The sequence below is a fragment of the Anabrus simplex genome, chromosome 2, assembly GCF_040414725.1.
Source record: "Anabrus simplex isolate iqAnaSimp1 chromosome 2, ASM4041472v1, whole genome shotgun sequence".
Taxonomy (NCBI): Eukaryota; Metazoa; Arthropoda; class Insecta; order Orthoptera; family Tettigoniidae; genus Anabrus; species Anabrus simplex.
The window spans coordinates 906,556,343-906,573,406 of NC_090266.1; positions in this window are offsets into that span (position 1 = coordinate 906,556,343).

The window sequence follows — 17,064 nt, forward strand, 5'->3', positions numbered from 1 at the left end:
AGCTGTCACAGCACCGGAGTCGTCGTTATCAACGATCCAGCGTGTGACCCGCACACATGTGTCCACCATGACCATCAATAGACGCCTGAGCGAGAGGAATTTGCGCTCGCGCCGCCCGTTACGCCACTTACCACTCACGCCTGTTCACCGTCAAGCCAGATTACAGTGGTGCCTCACTCGAGCAGTGTGGAACTGCGCTGACTGGGGACGTATAGTCTTTAGTGACGAGTCCTGTTTCCAGCGGTGCCCTGACGACAACCGCTGACGTGTTTGGAGACGTCCAGGCCAGCGCGGATATCCTGCCTTGACTATCGCACGCCACACAGCCCCACAACATGGGGTGATGGTGTGGTCTTGTTCTTTGATAGCCGGACCCCTCTGGTAGTCATTCCTGGCACACTGACAGCACAGCGGTATGATGATGACATTCTACGGCCGGTTGTGTTACCGTTATTTCAGCGACATCCAGGCCTTAATTTCCAAAAGAGTTATTCGCGGCCCCACACGGCACGTGTTGCTATGAACTGTCTTCAAGCTTGCCCTATCCTTCCTCGGCCAGCTCGGTCGCCGGATCTCTCTCCCATAAAGCACATTTGGGACGCCATGGGAAGGCGATTGCGAACATCGCGGAATGTCGCAGATTTAGCCCAACAGTTGGAGACCATTTGGCACGAAATTCCGCAGGACACCATCCGGGAACTTTATCAGTCTATGCCACGTTGAGTGACAGCTTGCATCCAGGCCAGGGGTGGACCAACACCTTATTGACGTCCTCACTTTGTAACGCTCTAACTCTACAATAAATCATTCGATTGTTCTGCACTTTTGATCGTTTGTTTTTCTATGTCTGCTCCTCACATCCACCGATTTTTATCGCCATCAGATATTTCCTTCCTGGTGTGTCTTTTTTTGTTATACAGTGTATTTATGGTGATTGGAACAGTTTGGTTAATGATAGAAAAGGCAATGTCATCTCCGTACAGGCAATGAAGGCCCTTGGATGAGTGGAAGGTAAAGGCTTCCACCATTCGTAACCTCGGCACGTGATGGGGTAGAGTGGTTAGCTCTACGCCCGGCCGGCTTTTGGCAAATGATGTACCTAGTTTAAATCAGTACATACAATTTCTGGTGTTTTGAACAACATGTCAAACGACACTAAAATTATTACATCAGCTCAAGGTGGTAAAAGCTACTTTCCAATAATGTGTGTATAATATGAAACATATGAAAGGGGAAAACTTGTAGTAGACTTGCCATAAGAACTCAGAATGTACTGAAATTGCTATAACCAAGGACTCTGCGAATTTAATAAGAAAGACAGTTTAGTTTGATATGTTCGTATAGTGCGTATGATATGAATTGTGAATGTCCATTGAGAATGTTGCTGCTTTGAGCTACTGTGTGTATGTGCGTGTGTCTAGAACGGTATGAAGTTTATACACACTTTTATATGTCATCACTACAAAGACATAAACATTGAACAGATTAACTTCTTTTGTAACTTCCAAAGCATATCAGTAATGAATAAACTGAATTAGTAGTTCTCATTTTTTTGTCCAACCACCGTTTTCTTAGTCTCCCTCTACTTCTTTTACCCTCCATGACCGAGTCCGTCCATGGCTAAATGGTAAGCATGCTTATCATTGGTAACAGGGGTCCTGGGTTCGATTCCCGGCAGGCTCTGGAATTTTAACCATAATTGGTTAATTCTCCTGGCAGCGCGACTGGCTGTATGTGTCGTCTTGATCATCATTTCATCCTCATCACGACGCGCAGGTTGCCTACGGGAGTCAAATCAAAAGACCTGCATCTGGCGAGCCCAAGGCACCGGACACATCCCGACACTAAAAGCCATACGCCATTTCATTTCATTGAGCCCGTTATTCTTCTAGCTAACCTACCCCCCTCCATTCGCCTCACATGACAACAGCAATGAACCGGTTTATGCGTACAGCTTCACCCATCGAGTTCTTCTAACTTAAGCCTTTAACTCCACATTCTGAGTATCCTCGTACCATTACTCCCATCTGTTTTTACCAGCGATCATTCTCGCCATTTTCATGTCCGTTTCTTCTAACTTATGAATAAAATATCCTGAGAGCATCCAGCCTCCAATCCCGTACAGCAAAGTTAGTCTGAAAACAGACCGCTGTAAGGATAGTTCCGCCGAGAGCTGACATCTTTTTAACAATATTGTTTAACGCAACTGCGAGCTCAATGCATTGATTTTGTTGCACCTTGATTCAGTCTCATTTACAGTACTATACTTCCACCCCGGAAGATTACACATCCTTATTACCTGGAATGATCTACCTGTTCCAATTTTGTATTCCCAACCTGACATTCAATTCTCTTAGGTTTCTTCCCTTCACTTTAGTCTTCAGAATTTTCATTTTCATATCTCACTCAATGCACATATTGTGAAGATCTAGACTACTAGATTGCAGTTTTTCAGCAAAAACTGTCATTAATATCAAGCCGTTGATAGAGACCAAGCTGATTACTACATTTCCACCTACCAATTCCTCCCTGCCACCTTACATATTTCAGTAAATGATCCATGTAAGCCATGAACAAGAAAGGTGAAAGTTTACAGCTTTGTCTGACCCTTGTAAGTACATTGAACCAACGACTCATTCTGCCATCAATTCTCACTGCAACCCAATTGTCAACATAAATTCCTTTGAATACTTTTAATTATCTGCCTTTAATCCCATACTCCCCCAGTACGGCTAACATCCTTTCGCTCGGTAGTCCGTCCGTCTTACGCCTTCACAACATGTACGAAATATAAATGTAACTGTCCAATAACAATTTTCAATTGCCTGGCGTATACTGAAAATCTAATCCTAACAGCCCCTCTGTGGTCTGAAACCACACGGGTTTTCGTCCAAATTACTCTCAATCATTGATCACATCCTCTCTTCCAAAACTCTGGTGAACACCTTACCTGGTATACTGATCAATGAAATACCTCGATAAATGCTGCAATCCTTCTTGTTTCCTTGCTTGCGGATAAGTGCCTTAACTGCTTTCCTCCAATTAAAATTAACTTATCAACATTCCATGCTAATCTTCTTACTCTGTAAACCCATTTCATCCTTGCTTTCCCACTTCATTTCACTATTTCAAGTCAAATTTCATCCATCCCTCTTCAAGAGCTCGATTGTTCGCGACGGCAACAGAAAGATTCATTCCCTTTTATGATGGGAAAATTTTAAAAATATTCATTCCATTGTCCAGTGATTCTCTGGGATTTTTACAAAGAGTTCACATGATTTACCCAAAATACTATTAATTTTCATTTCCCTCTCTTTCTAAGATTCTTTATTACTGTTCAGAAAAGTTTTTCTGTCGTTTTACCAAGCCTTTGCAAGGTATTACCGAAATCTTCCCATGGCTTCTTCTTGGATTCAACAATAGTTGTTTCGATCTGTTTCTGTCATCTACGTACTATTATCTGTCAGCAACAATCCATGTTTAGAAGAATATCAGATACGCCTTCTGTTTACGTTAACAACGTCATTATTCTACCAAGATATTTGATTTTTCCCATCTTCACACACAATAGTTTTCAGGCATTCTTTTGCTGTTTCTTCTACAGTATTCCTTTATATCATCCATTCCCTTTTTATATCCAGAATCTGCTTACTGTCCATTGTTTGGCATTTTTCACAAATCATACTTCTGTCTGATTTCCTCGTTCTAGAGATTCTCTACAATTATTCATATTCCACTTTCTCTATCCTAAGCCTGGATATAGTTCATTACAGATATGATAGGTGTCTGTATCGTTGAAAAATTCCTGGAATACCCAAACATTCCTAACAGATTTCCTGAATTAAAAGTCAGTAATAATATGGTCTGTTATGGATCTGGTGCCCCTTCCTTCCCATGTGTAGCGGTGAATTGCATTAAGTTTGAATAATGTATTGGTAATTGCTAATCCCATACTATGTATTTACGTATTTATTGATGAAGAACATTACAGGCTTTCGGCCCAAATACATGTTCCCGTTACAAAGAAAACATCCCATACTAGCACAGGCGTCCAGTGAACTCTTTCCATTCCTATTAACTTCTATATCTTCCCCACATTTACCTATCACCTGTTCATATCCTTCTGTTCTATTTCAAACTCTGGCATTGGGATCGCCCATTATCATTAACCTATATTTGCTGTTGACTCTGACTACGATGTCATTCAATGTTTCATAAAACTTGTCATCTTCATCCTCATATGCACCCTCCCATGGTAAATACACTGAGATAATTTTCGTTCTAATTCCTCAAACTGCTAAATCTACCGACATCATTCGCTTATTTACATGCCTAACAGAAACCATTTTGGGTGCAATAGTGTTCCTGTTGAACATCCTTATCCCACTCAGGCCCTCCCCTTTTAACACTGTAGGCCTTTGGGCTGGTGAGATGTAGTGTTTACGGTGTACTATGTCTTCTGGTATGGGCTAGAATAAATTTCTTTCTTTCATTGATCTGTCTCTGTCTTATACTTGGCTTTGACAATATGAATGTGACTGAGGTATGAGTGATGCTAGTAATACCATTGCTTATGCAGCCAGTCCCTGTTAGGAATGGTGTGAAAATATCACTCATAGGGTCGGTTGGTGCATGTATTTCAGTGGGCTTGGCAAACTGATATGTAATAGAAACTTCTAGCTCGGCGAGGAAAACAACGGCAAACTACTTCACTCCTCATTTCCCAAGTGTGCCAATTCAGTGACGCCTAGGCTATCTGTGACAGCAATTGGCGGAGCTATGGATGATCAAACCAGCCTTCGGTGTGAATACCCAACATACATACACTTTATCACTTCGTCGTCATTTCTCCTGATCCGAATATTATTAATTTGTAACACATCCAGGCTCATCTTCTTTACTGACCTAGCCGGTTCTTCTTTCCTCCATTATTTCTTTATTTCTTCTACAAGCCCTATTAATATCGAGAGTTCTCCATCAGATTGCATTTCGCTCGCCAAATTGTTTCCAAGGAGTCCTTCGCCTGTCAAATGGAAGTGGGGCTCTGTTTCTCCCACAGGTCGTAGTCTTGCTTAAAATATTCTGAGCTCTGTACATTTTGTGAAGCAAAATGCTACCCTGCTTACTCATAGTCCCAGAGAGAATCTCTCCTGTAACGGATTCGGGACAACCGGTGGATTGTGCAGCCTTAACCAACTGAGCAAAAGGTAGACCATGACTCGGAATATTTACGAGATGCCCACTCCTGTTGCATGGCAACTGGTATCCCGTCTCTCAAAACCACTTACTTGGCCACTCAGCCAATGTGCGTTGTTCGCGAACTAGGACGTGATGGCAGTAACCCACACCACATTTATCGAACAGGCGGGGATTTATAAAAAGGAATACTAGTCATTGTGACTTTTCACAAAATATCAGGATAGCTTCCTCTATCTGACACAATTGGGCGTATTGAGTGTTAAAGTACAAGGTGTCTGTGCTGGTGTGCTGCTAGACTGGGCATCGAACTGATTGTATGGATTTTACTGACAGTTCCCATTCTCCTTGTGAAGAAATCGTTAGCCGTGATAAGAGCGAAAATAGAATCATGATCGAAACTGTTTAATGGTCGTACCATGTCCTTAACGAAGTTTATTTTCAGGAAATAAACCCAATTCTAAGGTATGTCGATACTTATCCGGAAGAGTCTTTGAGTTTTCGTCACATCCACCAAGTTAATTTCTTTTACCAGTCACACAGTTATGTTACGAAAGGGTTGGGACTTGAAATTTGACATTCATTCTTTGATGATCGAATGATACCGTGTTCTTATTGTCACTTCCACTTCACACTGTCATGAATTCATTAGTCCATTACATGAGTCCACCATCGTGGTTGAGTGACTATTCGCTAGTATCCACGGTCAATAATTAGGTCTAAAGTAATTATGTATAATAATAGAAGGTCTATAAAACGAATCCATTGAAAGTATATTTAATATAAAATGTCTGACACAATTTGGTCTAAATAATGCTTACGTCTAATTATATAGTCTTCGTTCAAATTTATAATGTCCAATTGTTATGTGAGTCTAAAGACAATCAGCAGTATATAGAGAAGGATAAGTTATGCATTTTATTTATTTATGTATTTAAATGTGTCTCTAATTTATGACAAGATAACTGATCCTCAACATAATCCACTTCGGGTGTTTGTAGTATTAGCCGGTAAAAATGAAATGGCGTATGCTTTTAGTGCCGGAAGAGTCCGAGGACAAGTTCGGCTCGCAAGATGCAGGTCTTTTGATCTGACACCCGTAGGCGACCTGCTTTGACGTAGGCGAGGATACAGTCTTCGTGTTTATCATCGTATTAGTTACGTACCATTTCCTCCACCTATCGTAAGTTATCAGATTCCTTTTTTGATAGGACGTCGTATTTGTATAGGTCATACCAGTAAATGCAGTACTATAATTGTATTATTGTAAGACTATTTTGGTACTGATCTAATTATAACCGCTCGAGAAATGAGCTGTTAGACGCCCTTTACTTAGACCTCATTTACCTTTTTTTTGTTTTTGTTTTGCTATTTGCTTAACGTCGCAATGACACAGATAGGTTTTATGGCGACGATGGGACAGGAAAGACCTAGGAATGGGAAGGAAGCGGCCGTGGCCTTATTTAAGGTACAGCCCCAGCATTTGTATGGTGTGAAAATGGGAAACCACGGAAAACCATCTTCAGAGCTGCCGAAGGTGGGATTCGAACCCACTATCTCTCGGATGCGACCTCACAGCTGCGTGCCCCTAACCGCAAGGCTAACTCGCGCGGTGACCTATTTTACTACTAGACATGCTTGCTCATTAGACCTACCTTTTTAGACCAGTCTTTCATTCGACTTCCGCAATGTTAAACTTTTCCTCTTCTTTAAGACATCCTGTCATGAGATGTACTGACTTGGAAACCTCGCTATGTGGTCTGCGTTCGATTACCAGCATTCCCATGTATTGAAGAACCGAGCTCGATAGCTGCAGTCGCTTAAGTGCGGCCAGTATCCAGTATTCGGGAGATAGTAGGTTCGAATCCCACTGTCGGCAGCCCTGAAGATGGTTTTCCGTGGTTTCCCATTTTCACACCAGGCAAATGCTGGGGCTGTACCTTAATTAAGGCCACGGCCGCTTCCTTCCCACTCCTAGCCCTTCCCTGTCCCATCGTCGCCATAAGACCTATCTGTGTCGGTGCGACGTAAAGAAAATAGCAAAAAAAGAAAATGTATTGAAGAGGCACTAGATCGGATTACACTCAGCCTCAGGTAGCCTCAGGTGAATATAAGGATGTCCGCCTCTGTGGAGTAGTGGTTAGTGTTATTAGCTGCCACCCCGGAGGCCCGGGTTCGATTCCCGGCTTTGCCACGAAATTTAAAAAGTGATACGAGGGCTGGAACGGGGTCCACTCAGCCTCTGGAGGTCAACTGAGTAGAGGAGGGTTCGATTCCCACCTCAGCCATCCTGGAAGTGGCTTTCCGTGGTTTCCCACTTCTTCTCCAGGCAAATGCCGGGATGGTATCTAACATAAGGCCACGGCCGCTTCGTTCCCTCTTCCTTGTCTATCCCTCCCAGTCTTCCCATTGCCCCGCAAGGCCCCTGTTCAGCATAGCAGGTGAGGCCGCCTGGGCGAGGTACTGGCCAATCTGCACAGTTGTATACCCCGACCCAGAGTCTGAAGCTCCAGGACACTGCCCTTGAGGCGGTAGAGGTGGGATCGCTTGCTGAGTCCGAGGGAAAAACCAACCCTGGAGGGTAAACAGATAAAGAAGAAGAAGAATGTAAGGATGCTACCTGAAATATAAGCCACGGTGCCTACCTTCCTAATTCTAGCCTCAATGAGCTGCAGTATAACTAAGTAATAATAATAATAATAATAATAATAATAATAATAATAATAATAATAATAATAATGATAATAATAATACCAGAAATTATCAGTCAGAATACACGCGGATTTTGGTCAAGATATATTAAGTCATGTACTTTTTTCTTTTTCTTGCTATTTGCTTTACGTCGCACCGACACAGATATGTCTTATGGCGACGATGGGATAGGAAAGGCCTAGCAATGGGAAGGAAGAGGCCGTGGCCTTAATTAAGGTACAGGTCCGGCATTTGCCTGGTGAGAAAATGGGAAACCACGGAAAACCATTTTTAGGGCTGCCAACAGTGGGGCTCGAACCCACTATCTCCCAATTACTGGATACTGGCCGCACTGATGCGACTGCAGCTATCGAGCTCGGTGAGTCGTGAACTAGCAATCCCCGTACCACTCAATAGTCAACACGTAAAGCCAGCAGGCACCACGTAGTTTAGAACAAACCAGGAGATGGAGCCACAAGCTAACAATGAGTGCAGAGGCGCTTGCTAATTCTTAGACAAATTCTGGTAGCTCACTTTAGACGGTAACAAGAAAAGATAAAGAAACCAACTGATTTTAATTTTAATACACTTAATAAAATGGAAATTGCAACATCATCAAGGCATTGGTCGTTTGTGTTGATTTTCAAGATATGGAACGACGTCATGTAGGTATGTAAACGATCAAAGTTTCAGACCCATTGGATTGTTGCTAGAGGTCTCCCCAAGTGATTGGTCGCGGAGGAATCAACTCCAGTATACGGATGCTGGTGTAGCGTAGTTGACTTGCAGTCTGTGCAGTGAAGTGTTCCCCGTCAAACATGCCTCGACGACAGAGAAGAGCACGCTATCAACAACTGTTGCCGTTTGAGAGGGCTGGGATAATTGGGCTGTGTGAGGCTGGATTATCGCTAAGGACTGTCGCTGGACGTGTTGGCCGACAGGCATCTACGGTACAACTGTATGGCAGCAGTGGTCAAATGAAGGTACCCACACTCGTAGACCTGGCACAGGCCCAGCGCGACGGGCAACTGTGAGAGAGGATCGCTGCATCATTCGGATGGTCCGGATGGAAACCCATGCAACAGCAGCGCGAATTCGAGCAGCTGTGGCACCCATGTTACATAACAAACAGTTGGTAAACGCCTGCGGGCAGCTGGCTTACGAGCCCGTGTCCCTGCAGGAGGTGTTCCATTGACCCCACAACAGCGACGTGTTAGGCTGGCCTGGTGTCGAGAAAGATCGACGTGGGTCGACGAATGGCATAGGGTCGTCTTTAGTGATGAATCGTGCTTCTGTCTTGCCCACAGTGATCACCGGAATCGTTTGCGCCGACGTACCGGGGAGAGGGGCCGCCCAGATCTTATTGTCGAGAGGCACACAGGGCCAACACCAAGCATGGTCTGGGGAGCTATTGGCTTTGTGAAATCACAATTAGTGCTTGTTGAGGGCACTGTGACTGCTCGACAGTACGTTGATAGGGTACTCAATCCAGTGGTTGTCCCTATGATGGCGAACATTGCCAATGGGGTATTTCAGCAGGACAATGTCCGGGTTCACACTGCACGCATCTCCAGAGAAGCTCTCCACGACATCACAACCTTAGAATGGCCCGCCCGCCAGAGCCCCGGACCTCAGTACTATTGAGCATGTGTGGGACATGATGGGTCGACAACTGGCCAACCATCCTCAACCACCCACAACTCTGGAACAACTGACCCGTGCAGTGCAGCAAGCATAGGCCACAATTCCTCAGGAAGCGATCCAGGGCCTTATTGACTCCATGCCTCGACGAATTCATCAATGTATTGCAGCTCGTGCTGGGCACGTCCTGTATTGATTCTTGTCCAAACTTGCGGTCAGAGGGACCTGAAGGTGTAACGATCGAATCACAACCTAAAACTCGTCCTGCATGTTCAATTGCAGCAATGTAGCACCACTCCTTCTGGGTGTTGCAATTTCCATTTTCTTCAGTGTAATTACATTACTTTTCTTCTTCTACCGATTTTTTCACACTTATGGGAACGTGGGAGTGAATGTGTCAACAATGTGGATTTGGCCCTATTTTACGACCGGGTGCCCTTTCTAATGCTAACTCTATATGGAAGGATGTAATCATAGAGTTAGTAAATGAATGTCTAGAGGTAGCATTGGCGCCACCGTCTACGAGGGAAACACTGTAGCGAGCGGAGCATGTTGAAATCGCAGCTGTTTGGCAAAAAGCTCACTCCGCTGTACTCATCAATGTAAATTGGTGACTTTTAAAACTGTGTGGATATACATAAGGTTTAAAATTATTACATGTAAATATTCTCAGATACTACAGTATACTTGTGATGCTTCTCTCCGGTAAAAAAGAAAGCCCAAAGAGCATGGATACAGGAATAAATGCATAATATTAGAGGACGGTGTTCAGGCGTAGTTTAGTAACACAAAATCAATTTACTGTTTATATCAAGTCTTCTAACAACATACGTTTAAAAGGAGGGCTCGTATATTTCACTATTTTTTGTGTAAATGACCAGAAATTGGGTATAATTCTGCCCAACGACCGAAAATGTCCTGTCTCGTACGAAGCGGATGAGCGAGTTTTTAGGCCTAAAAACGTTGGCAAGATTTTGGGGTAGAGTAGAGAAAACATTATCATCGCCAGTTTAGACCCTACCTTTCTGAGCCCAAGTTCGTAAGTTCGAACCTGGCTCAGTCCGATGAAACTTGAAGGTGCTCAAATAAGTCAGCCTCTTGTAATAGATAGATTTTTTGCTAGGGCCTTTACGTCGCGCCGACACAGATAGGTCTTATGGCGACGATGGGATAGGAAAGGCCTAGGAGTTGGAAGGAAGCGGCCGTGGCCTTAATTAAGGTACAGCCCCAGCATTTACCTGATGTGAAAAGGGGATCCACGATCTTCGGGGCTGCTGACAGTGTTGTTCAAACCCACTATCTCCTGAATGCCAGCTGACAGCTACGTGACCTAAAGTCTGCAGCCACTCACTCTGTATCATGCAGTTGATTTTTCTGGATATTCGCTTTCAAAGGCATGGCCATTCAGTGAAAGGAAAATCCCATCCCTTATATTTCGTAAAACATTAATTTCAGTCTTCAGTGTAAGATCCAAAGAATCTCATACACGCCGACAGGGGAATCAGTTGCGAATTCAGCCCAAATACAGTAGGCCAATTCACATGACAATAAGTGTCACGCAAAGTATTACTTTTATACATTCGGAAATGAATTTCAAGTAAAATACCTGTGAAATGATATGTCATGGCCCTTTGTGAACCTCTCTATTCAGGCATAAGTTGCTCAGGAGACTGGCATTTTCCTTCAGAGAGGTATAAACTTCAATTTATCGGGAAGCTCCATTAGTGACAGTGCCAAACAATCCAGCTTTTGCCAAACAGCGCGCTCGTTCAACTTCGCACGCGACTGCAGCGCCAATGCTACCTCTAGTGTTTCATTTACTAACTCTATGGAAGTAATCACTATTGCGTGTTTCTGTGTTAGCGTGGTGTGTTTTCTGAAAATGAAGAGGAGAGTGTTGGGACGAAAACAAACACCCAGTACTCGAGCCAGAAGAATTAATCAGACGCGATTCAAATCCTCGACCCCTCCGGGAATTCAACCCAGCGCCCTCTGAACCGAAGGCCTCAACGTTGGCTATTCAGCCGACGAGTGACAACTACATATTTTCAGCCGCGCCAACAGATGTTCGCCAGTCAAACGGGATTTGTATTTTGGCTTGTCGTAGTTCACTTGCGGAAACAGTTGTTCACGCAAAGAAGTAGAAGCAAACACAGCCAACATTTTAGCTGCAAATAATCTTAATTTGATTCGCTTAGGAACTGAAAAATACTCGAATATATCTTATCTGCATCAACTTTACTGCAATAATTAATGGCGTGTGATCTCCGAAGAGACCTGGTGCAGGTCTTTCGATTTGACACCCGTAGGCGACCTGCGCGTCTTGATAAGGATGAAATGATGATGAAGACGGCACACGTACCTAGTCCCCGTGCCAGGGGAATTAACCAATTATGGTTAAAATTCCCGAGCCTGCCGGGAATCGAACCCGGTACCCCTGTGACCAAAGGTCAGCACGCTAACCATTTAGCCAGGGAGCCGGACAACTTAATGGGACACAGATGTTTAAATAAAAGTGTTATTTAGCACTGACATTAATTCGAGTTACAAGTGCAGTTTTACCTTTCCGGGTTGGACGTGGATACCATCTATAAAAAGGTCAAATTAATTTTTCATTGCCTCCTTTAATAATTCAAAAAACTGTTCTTACCACTCAACATTTAATTTGAGTTTAGGCGCTGATTTCGTTGGTTAAGAGCCATGTCATCTTTGCAACTGGAAATGCACTGCTGCCCGCCACTGGCTGTATTCAGGTTTACGATACGAAAGAGTGATGGGTCCTCCTCTGTGGTGTAGTGGTTGGTGTGATTAGCTGCCACCCTCGGAGGCCCGGGCTCGATTCCCGGCTCTGCCACGAAATTTGAAAAGTGGTACGAGGTCCACTCAGCCTCTGGAGGTCAACTGAGTAGAGGGGGGTTTGATTCCCACCTCAGCCATCCTGGAAGTGGTTTTCCGTGGTTTCCCTCTTCTCCTCCAGGCGAATGCCGGGATGGTACCTAACGTAAGGCTGGCTGCTTCCTTCCCTCTTGCTTGTCTATCCCTTCCAATCTTTCCATCCCCCACCAAGGCCCCTATTCAGCACAGCAGGTGAGGCCACCTGGGCGAGGTACTGGTCCTTCCCCCACTCAAAGTCTCACGCTCCAGGACACTGTCCTTGAGGAGATGGAGTCCGAGGGAAAATCCAACCCTGGAGGGTAAACCGATTAAGAAAGAAAGAATGCGTGCGGGGATTATACGTGAAATAGGCCTATAAGACACGACGGCGGCATTGCTAATTGTAGCCTCAGTGAGCTACACCAACAACACCTGCAATATGCCGGGCCGAGTTGATGTTCAGAGATCAAGTTGCTGGGTTCGAAACCGGCTTAGTCGGTGGTATTTGAAGGTGCCTAACCAATTAGTACCCACCTATTTGTGCCGCTTTTCTTTTTCAAAATTTATTTTGTATATCCCTTTTATCCGTCTCCTTGTCAGTCAAATAAGATAAGATAGGAATATCGGTATCAATGTCTCGCTTAAACGGCCGTAGCCGGACGGTCATTATATTATCAGAATTCAAAAATATTCTGCAGACATATTGCCAGTTATAGTTTTTGTATGGCTGAATTATTTTGTAAGTATTTCATTCGTTCTGTTGCGTGCAATGAAATAAAATAAGAATGCAAAGAGAATGATGTACAATCCAGATGTATCCATATGTGTCCACTGTTCCATTTCTGCCACTTGCCGTAGAAAAATGGACCGAACGTATTCACATTTATATACTGTCATATAAAATTACTATTACTATTACTACTGTCATATAAAATTTACTACTGTATGTGGCACAGCCAGCATTAACACTTCATTATTAAAATATATAGTACAACAATACTTACTTTTTCTTACTGTCATTGACTAGAATGTCACAATATTCAGTAGCTTACAGCTTCATGGAAACGATATTAAAACAGTTAAGAACTGCTTCTTCTGTTGAGCAGGTATGTTTGCTTGACATTTCCCTACTCACTTATCTGCCAACTGTTAAAAATAAACATTTCCAAAGGTTTCTTTGTACGTTCCGGTTTTAGAACAGTGGAACAAGACGGGTGAAATACACCAGTCTCGTGTCGTTAGATTTACTGGCAGCTGAGGGACTAAATTTCGGCACCTCGGCGTCTCTGAAAAAAGTAAAAAAAAAAGTTAGAAGGCCGTAAAACCAATAACATTATAACAAGAGCAATGCAGTTTACCGGTATGCGTACAAGTGGATTTTGGTCAAGATGTCTAAGTACCGGTACCTTATCTTAAGCAACTACAGCGGTGACTGTTAATGCAATGTACAGTGTTTCAGACTGTATGGGAGATGTTTCCTATGTGATGTGATGTTAGGTTTGTCCGGGAGATCAACATTGAAATACAGGAACATTTACAGTAGTTCATTCTTGATGTGAGAATTCACACATTTTCCGAGCGAGTTGGAACACGTAGCTGAAAGCTTGCATTCGGGCGCTGCAGTCGCTTAAGTGCGGCCAGTATCCAGTAATCGGGAGATAGTGGGTTCGAACCCCACGGTCGGCAGCCCTGAAGATGGTTTTCTGTGGTTTCCCATTTTCACACCAGGCAAATGCTGGGGCTGTACCTTAATTAAGGCCACGGGCGCTTCCATCCCATTCCTAGGCCTTTCCTGTCCCATCGTCGCCATAAGACATATCTGTGTCGGTGCGACGTAAAGCAAATAGCAATTGCTTGCATTCGGAAGATGGTGATTTCGAACCCCACTGCTGGCATTCCTGAAAATAATTTCCCGTGTTTTAACCTAATTAGGGTCACGATCGTAGCCCTGCCCTATCCCATCGGCACGATAAGACCTGTCTGTATCGGCGCGACGAAAAACAAATATCAATAAAGGAAAACATGGCGGTAGGCTGTCACTGTTGTAACGGCTCAGGGTGTTGAGGGGTTCGTAGACTTACTAATTAGAAATAAAAGACAAGCATTATGTGGATAATAAATTTCATTCAATAGAACGTCGTACACTTGGAATGTGGGTAATAACAGAGTAATATTTAGTGCAAATATTTCATGAAAACTTCGTTTCAGATTTTCTTCTTCTTTTCTTCTTCTTCTTCTTCTTTATCTGTTTACCCTCCAGGGTCGGTTTTTCCCTCAGACGCAGCGAGGAATCCCACCTCTACCGCCTCAAAGGCCGTGTCCTGGAGCTTCAGACTCTGGGTCGGGATACAACTGGGAAGGATGACCAGCACCTCGCCCAGGTGGCTTCACCTGCTATGCTGAACAAGGCCTTGGTGGGGGGGTCATGGAAATATTGGAAGAAATAGACAAGAAAGGGGGAAGGAAGCGGCCGTGGCCTGAAGTTAGGTACCATCCCGGCATTTGCCTAGAGAAGTGGGAAACCACGGAAAACCACTTCCAGGATGGCTGAGGTAGGAATCGAACCCACCTCTACTCAGTTGACCTCCCGAGGCTGAGTCAATCCCACTGCAGCCCTCGTACCACTTTTCAAATTTCGTGGCAGAGCCGGGAATCGAACCCTGGCCTCTGGGGGTGGCAGCTAATCACACTAACCACTACATCACAAAGGCGGACGTTTCATATTTTCGATAATTTTTTCGCAAAGAGTAGCCTCCTCTTTTTTAAAAATATCTTACTGTGGTAAGATTCGCACTGTATGTATTAAGTGATCCAAATTTAAAAACAGGAAATTTATTTCTATCTCTGGCAAAACAATGAGGTGTGAGGGGGTTATGCTTTTATACTGTATATACATTGTGTTATTATGTGGCCTGAAACTGTATAGGATCGGTATCGTGTCCTAGCAATTTCCTTGAGCGAGCATGAGGGAAAACCTGCAGACTGTCAGACTCAAGATGTTGCCTTATGATTTCAAAGCACTTTGTAGCTTTACGTGACTGTTGATCATAGCCACATAGCTTCAAGTTTTATGTGAAATTTGAAAAAAAATCCGTATGCATTTCAAAAATTCGACATGCATCAAGACGTGTGAAATCGTTTCAACAAACTTCGATCTTAAGATATCTGATATGCCTCACTCTGTATAGTTTTCACGGGTACGTTTGTTCACATGATAAATTGTGGGAAACCATAACAATATTATTATTTATCAAAAGCAGACTTTTTGGTATAATATAGGTTTCCGCCCACTGTATGAATTATTCGTCCAGCTTCAAACGAAGTGAGTTTTCTAAGATCTCTGTTTCGGAGTAAGAGAAGCTCATACATCGAAACAAACCAACCATCTTTCTACTTAGCAGTCTACCTTGAAAACATTTATCTGAATTGTGAATTAATGAAAGGAGAAGAGAAATAATCGATAAGTTCCCTTGTTTGGTCATTTCCACTAGAGGTTTGAATGGGGAGAAGACGTAATTAAATGCGTACGTTAGCAATTTAGTGACGATGACTGTGATGAGGAGGAGGTGGGGGGAAGAAGGGGACAACCTTTGCTGCTGTGCCAGCTGGTGTTTATATATAGAATCTTCTGTTTTCAGGCGACATGTAACTAATAATAAAATCCCGCGTGCATGGACACCACTGCTTACATTACGCAGCAACAACTCGCCACTGTGGTTTTCAAATACCCTCATATACACTCACGGAAATTGGAGAAAGAGTCATATAAATAATTTTCAGCCAAGGACTGAAACACTGAAACTATAGTCAGTATACTGCAAGATTCAGAGCCACTGAAACAAGTACGATGAGCAGCGCTTCACTCTGTATAGAAATAAATAATTTCTTCCTCAACAATCCTATTCTCTGCTCGTTTCACTGGCCAGAGGAAAGGCGTCACCTTCTAGTTGGACCGCCCCTCCCCGAGGGGAGGGGAATGGAAACCTTTCCTAGGTCCTTGGTCGTTTCACTAGGCGGTCAAGTGTAGCGGATGGTGTCAGAGAGCCTGTGCGACAACGTCAGATCCCATTTCATACCTGTTGTATTGCAAGGTTAGGGATTTAAGAAACCACGCGAAGAGTGTTGAGTTGCTCCTGTAAAGTGGGGGCAAACACTATGCTGTAGCACGAGACCATCGCCCCTTTTGCAAGGAATTAATAGCATGTACGTACTGCGGTCTATATTAACCGTATAACTTTATAATTTTGTACTCTTATATTATGGGATAAGAGAACATCCATGGTGAAAGAAAGGAGAAATTCCTAATAAGGAATACGAGTTTTTTGTCAGTCCATGTGGCAATAAAAGTTGTTCCAAACTTCTTCGGATAATAATTTACGAAAATTAGCACTCAAAAGTTTGAAGAGTTCAAGTGAGGCAATACTGTGACCCTCCGATTTCAAATCATGGACTGACGGGCTTAACTGGCTGTTAGTGGGTTCGATCCCGGCTCATTCCATGTCGTATGTGAAATTGCTCAAGTACGTGAGCCTTATGTTGGTAGATTTACTGGCACGTAAAAGAACTCCCGTAGGAACACTATTCTGGAATACCGCCGTCTCCGCAAGCCTTGAACGTAGTTTGCGGCACGTAAAAACACATAGTGCAACAGCCGCGGAGGGC